The following is a 5,704-nucleotide window of genomic DNA, read 5'->3' as shown; positions in this document are numbered from 1 at the left end:
CGTGAAAACTCGTAGTGATGATGGTACCCTTTCAGACCCCCTATCGCTCGTGATGTGCCAATGGTTCTTATGGGATCTCTGGTGATGTGTCATTGTTTCTTACGCGGTCTCTGGTCATGTGCGATTGGTTCTTATGGGATCTCTGGTGATGTGCCATTGTTTCTTATGATATCTCTGGTGACGGCACCCTTTCAGGTATAGGCTACGTCGGTGATGTGCCTGTCATGTATTCTTACGGGATCTGTGGTGATTCGCCATGTGTTCTTATGGGTGCGGCCGTGAATTGCCCTTTCGGGTATTGGCATCTCTCGCACGTCGTACTTTCGCATGTCGTGCTTTCGCGTATAGGTTGTGTTGGTGATTCACCATGTGTTCTTATGGGCGCGGTCGTGATTCGTACTTTCAGGCATCTCTCGCGCGGTGTTGAATATGTACGAGTCACCAACAATAACCGCACAAACGGAAACGTGGCTTGTTGTGAGGATTAAGCAGTGCGTGCGACCTATATTTCGAATGACCTGCGCGCTGAATTGTTTCCGTGCAGTCGTGTGCTACTATCGATTATTACGCTAATCCAGTCAGTGCGAAATAGTTTACCAAATCTAGGAATCAGTCGCATGGTGTTACTTTAGTAATTACACTCTTAGAAATATTCGTAGATTTACTCAAATTATACCGGTAAATTTGTCCCGTCAGTTATGTTAACGGTAAATGCCCGTTAATTAATATACAGGCACGTCAAAAGTGAATTTACTTGCTTTCAAAGGTTAAAAAAATTACAGATTAAGTTCGTAGAAGCAATTTACGGGATAACCAGTATTTCAGATATACTTTTTGATTTGTAAAACCAATTTACTGGATAATCAGTATTCCGGATTTACTTTTGCATTCGTAAAAGCGATTTACTGGATAATCATTGTTTGCAACATTGCTATCGCACTTACAATTCGATCATTTTACACGCTTACGGTCTTATTATGGACATATATATGTGATTTTCGTCATTACATCATGTTTCAATCATCAAGCAAATTAAGACATCGATGAACGTGCTGAATGCTAATCGGTGAATGGTATCCGAACATTTGGGCATTGCAGATACCATCGTTTATATCGATTTATAAATAGTATCCTTTGAGACATCAAGGTCTAGCAATAGTAGCATGCCAAGCGAATTCGGTACGTCATGTAGTTTTACTGCAGGTATGATCTTTTGTGTGATTATCTGCTGGACCAGTTCTGCCACCATTGTAGACTCCTTAACGCATGTATAATGCAAAATATATATCGAAACACTGGAGCTGGCGTATAGCCGCCATGCTCCTTTGCAATTGCGACGAGAGTAGTATACGTCCTTTACCCTTTTCCTGCGAATAGCCTTATGAATTGTTTGGTCATGAATTCGTAGCTGCTCGAGCGAACAGTACATTATGACGTCATACATATTCCAGACGTAACAGCGTCAGACATCAGACCAGAGATGCCACTCCTGGGTTTTTCCACCCAGATCTGGGTTTTTTGAGCATCACCTGGGTTTCTGGGTTTTTATTCTTGAAATCTGGGTTTTTTCAATATCCAGTTCGCCAGGTCAGTTTTACGCTCAAAAATTGATTATTAGATTAGTATGGTCGCAATATCGTAAAATCCACGCACTTCAGTTCGCCAACGGCGATGGATTTTGCTGTTATTGTAACGAAAAAGTGTTGATAATCTATTTCACTACTAAAATAAGACGCTTCTGCTTGATGCGATGGAGCTTTATTGAATGGTAACTTCCAGGTCGCAGAAAGTCATGTTCATATAGGACGATTGAAAGTAGCGAACTCGGCACTTGGTGAACAATTCGGCATGTATCGATAAATATCATGTAACTGTATGGTATGCACTGCACAAGCACATGAACAAACCAGGTGATGATCCGGCTAATATAATCCTATTGTTGTCTGAGTATATATTTATAGTTCAAACAGGGACACTCAGAGAGAGAGAGCGAAAGAGTTAGTTATTTGGACACCCCTAGCAAGTTAATCAGAGGCATTGGTTACCAGCACATTCGAACCCTCTAACCCTAACCCTGAATTTCATGATTTGGCAGTTATGGTATTTATTTTCAATATACATTGGTCTGTGATTATTCCAAATAAAAGTGATTGTCGTAGGATTGATTAATCAATCGAAAGCTACTTTCAATCTGTTCAGGTCGCTGAAAATACATGAAATCATCCTTAGAAATAGGGAATGGATGGCATTGCATTGAACTTTCGCTGCGCGATGATATAATTGGTACCGGTACATTATTAAGTATTCACGCTGCGCTCCAATTGTTTCATTGCGATGTGTCGAGAGGAAAACAACATGTTTTTTGTGCGATTCGCAGTGTTAACCAAGCAAAATATGTATTATGAACTGCTGTAAATTCAATGTCAAAGGCTTCAATGACTGTATGAGTGTATTCGACGACTATCAGGCTCCACTTTCACAGCTATCTCGTGTCTTTTGAGTGAAATATAGAATCTGGGTTTTTCTGGGTTTATTTCGCCTCCACATCTGGGTTTTTCCGAAATATCCCAGTGGCATCTCTGCATCAGACGTCAGACATATCAGAGCACGTGCGGCTGAATGTTCCGAGATAGATATTATATCGACGCGATGTTTTCGTATTGGATAATAACAAGATGCGTTGATATTGATATTGGGGGTTTCGAAGCCACAGCTTAACTTTAGCTTTTGAATATTGCAGGTGTTGATAGCAGATATTGTAGGTATAGCAGTATCCGAGCTCAAACCTGGCAAGTTGCTCTCAGTCCTGCTTCTGAAGACGTATCTATTTTCGTTACAGTTTAATGGTGAACAGAATCTATGGCTTATAAGAATGTATTACATTTTCTGACATTGAACTACACGAAAATGGAAGCGTTATGGCATTATGAATCATGACGTCGAATGCTTATGTGATAGAAAGGGATCATTTCGCCTCTCGCTTCTAGCACGGTGCCGTGCGAAATACGTTGGACGTGCGATGCAAAGGAATATTGCCAGAAAAGTTTGCAATCACGCTGGAAAAGATGATTCAGGTACGAAGTCCTAGGCCAGGGGTGTCAAACTCAACTTGCGTCGCTGGCCGGATTCAAACTTTCAAACCGCTCGCGGGCCGGATCAGTCAAATCATTCCAAAATGTTAATGTACCTCAAAACGCCCACCCTTACTTTTCGCTTGAATAGTTTATTAGGATATATTCTAGTAGCACAGGCTTTACTCGCAAACAACGGAATTTTGGCAAAAATTCAAAGAATGATCTTTTGAATTCAACCGCTAAAACACTGACTCTAACGACGGAATAAGCTGACATATTTGTATGCTCCCTTTGTTTTATTCGTAATCTGCCGTTAACTCGGCGTATGCGCTTTAAGGAACACAAGTGATTTAATTGCAAATGCAGACGTTGGAATTTGGCTCATTATTAATCGTCATTCGGGTTTCTCTGTCTGTCTGGGGCCTTTGAGTAGAAGTGATACAGCAGTGTGACCTAATATATTTGAATTGTATTTTTTGTAACTATTATATTCTCCATGCGACCTGCATATAACAGTTTCTTTTTCACTTTACGAAGAACTACTTTTTGTCTCATTTCTTTCATAGAAATTTGAACTCAGTGTGCACTTGTTGGAGTCTTGGGAATTGGATGCCAGTATCCCCAACTTGTTCCTGATGATGACTAAAGTAAAACCATAACACCACTGTCGGACCAGAGTGGAATTGGCGGTAACATCACGCGCAACTTTCTGTTTAATTCCTTGTTTATTTTATGAAAGAAACCCTTCCGTCACGCGCAACTTGTTGACGAAAACAACCACTGTTTCCAGTCTGGCTGTCGGATGATTATATTACGGCCTATGATCTTGACATTTGTGGCGTTGCGGGAACTCCGGGAAGTATTTCTTACAATAATATCTCAACATTTGTTAGAAAATGTGCTGGGAACTGCAGGGGTTTTTCAAACTACTCGGAATTGCTTTGCAAGCTGCATGCGGCCTGCGGGCCATATGTTCGACACCCCTATCCTAGGCCATCATTATTTGAGAAATTGACAAGAATATGAAAAGTCGCAGTATGTCATACTATAGCGTCTCAAAGTTTCCAAATTGTAACTGTGTTGATGACTGCATAGTTTTTGTTCAGATTATAGAAGAACCTGCAGAAGAGCATGGCCCAAAGTACAGTCCTTCAACTGCTGCTGAAGTTTTGATGAAGCCCTCTTCATTCAGGCGACTGCTGACTGATGATCTCTACAAGAAAGACTGGATTTTCGTCATTATCCACATTTACTTTTTATAACGTGTTCCCGCATCAAATAAACCTGATTCAAATTTACTGGTCTCAGGAATGTAAAACTGCTGCAAGGGACCAGACGAGTATATTGATATTACAGCAGATTTCTGTTACGTTTAGTTACGGAAATTTTCCATGAATTTTTCTACGGTCAGCATATGTAAAATCATATTACGAGGAGAGTTATTTCGATTTTACTGGTCTCATCAGCGTAAAACTGCTGCACTGGACCAGACCAGTAATTTGGTATGACAGCCGTTTTCCGTTACGTCAAGTAACGGGAATTTTCCGTAGAAATTTTAACAGTCAGTCTTTGTAAAAATAAATTACGGTCAATATTATTTACGGGAAAATATTTTTCAAATTTACCGGTCTCAGAGTCGTAAAACTGCTGCCAGGACCAGACCAGTAATTTGGCATAGAATATTTTTAACAGTGTAGTTTACCACAGAGCCGGCGTAGACGGCGATTCAAATACCAACAATAGCCGCGTTCACATACTATCAATTCGAAAAAAGGTGTGAAATATTTGTAAAATCCTACGATCGCCCACAAGATAACACCTAAGACATAACCATTTTTGCGTCTTGTCATTACTTACATCCCAATCGCTACAGTTTAATATGTCGATGGTTTTTACTATCAAGTAATAAGTAATGAATAACAGAACCGGCGCAGACTGTGATTCGAAAACCAACAATTTGGCACTTGCACGCGATCGCTATATGTTATGACACTTCGGAAGAGTGGTTGACTTTAGTTGCGTGATACAAATCATGAGAATATTCAATCAATGTGTCAATTTGTCAACTTGAAATGAAACTCACTATATACAAATCAAGTTGATTCGTATTTGAATGTGTTGATTCGACACAACTCAAATCCTTTGAGAAATCCTTTTAACACGATCTATCGAATCAAACGTAACCTGAATATTACTGACGCTAACATTCGGCCGCGTCGGATTATTCGCACATTCCGCGCTGCTGTTTTCACGTCTATAGAATCAATACCAACTATAACTCTACAAGAATCAAGAATCACAAGTATGTGCATTATACAGTTATTGTCTTTATCAACTTGAAATCAATCCCTTAACAAAAACACACATCTTATCACTTGTCAACTCTATCATGAAAATCCTCGAACCCGTATTATTAAGAATGTTATAGTACGGCGTCGGAAATCCACTCGCGAGATGTACTAAAGGTAAATCCAAATATTATAAAATGAAATATTTGGACTTGACATTGTGTGAATTGAAATATGTTTGACAAACATGACTACCAACTTTCAACCCAGTCATAGTTAGAGATTATACGCATATTGATTTGAAACAAGTAATGAAACCTTACAACTCTATTCACAGTTTTC

The 5,704-nt window shown here is 39.7% G+C and overlaps 1 long non-coding RNA gene across 3 annotated transcripts; it reads left to right on the top strand.

Annotated features, from left to right (window-relative positions):
• The first annotated feature begins 2,718 nt into the window (after positions 1-2,718).
• On the top strand, positions 2,719-4,372 carry LOC145438114 (uncharacterized). 3 transcript variants are annotated; one of them, XR_013914826.1, is made up of 3 exons: positions 2,722-3,074; positions 3,641-3,721; positions 3,814-4,372. It is a non-coding gene; the product is annotated as an uncharacterized LOC145438114 (long non-coding RNA). The 3 variants fall into 3 exon arrangements; XR_013914825.1 differs by having other exon boundaries at positions 2,719-3,074; positions 3,641-4,372; XR_013914824.1 differs by lacking the exon at positions 3,641-3,721 and having other exon boundaries at positions 2,725-3,074; positions 4,181-4,372.
• The last annotated feature ends 1,332 nt before the right edge of the window (positions 4,373-5,704 follow it).

The sequence above is a fragment of the Botryllus schlosseri genome, chromosome 4 (genome assembly GCF_051294905.1).
Source record: "Botryllus schlosseri isolate E-star chromosome 4, Bs_hap1, whole genome shotgun sequence".
Taxonomy (NCBI): domain Eukaryota; kingdom Metazoa; phylum Chordata; class Ascidiacea; order Stolidobranchia; family Styelidae; genus Botryllus; species Botryllus schlosseri.
The sequence above is the reverse complement of the archived record's forward strand: the minus strand, read 5'-3'. Positions and strand labels throughout refer to the sequence as shown.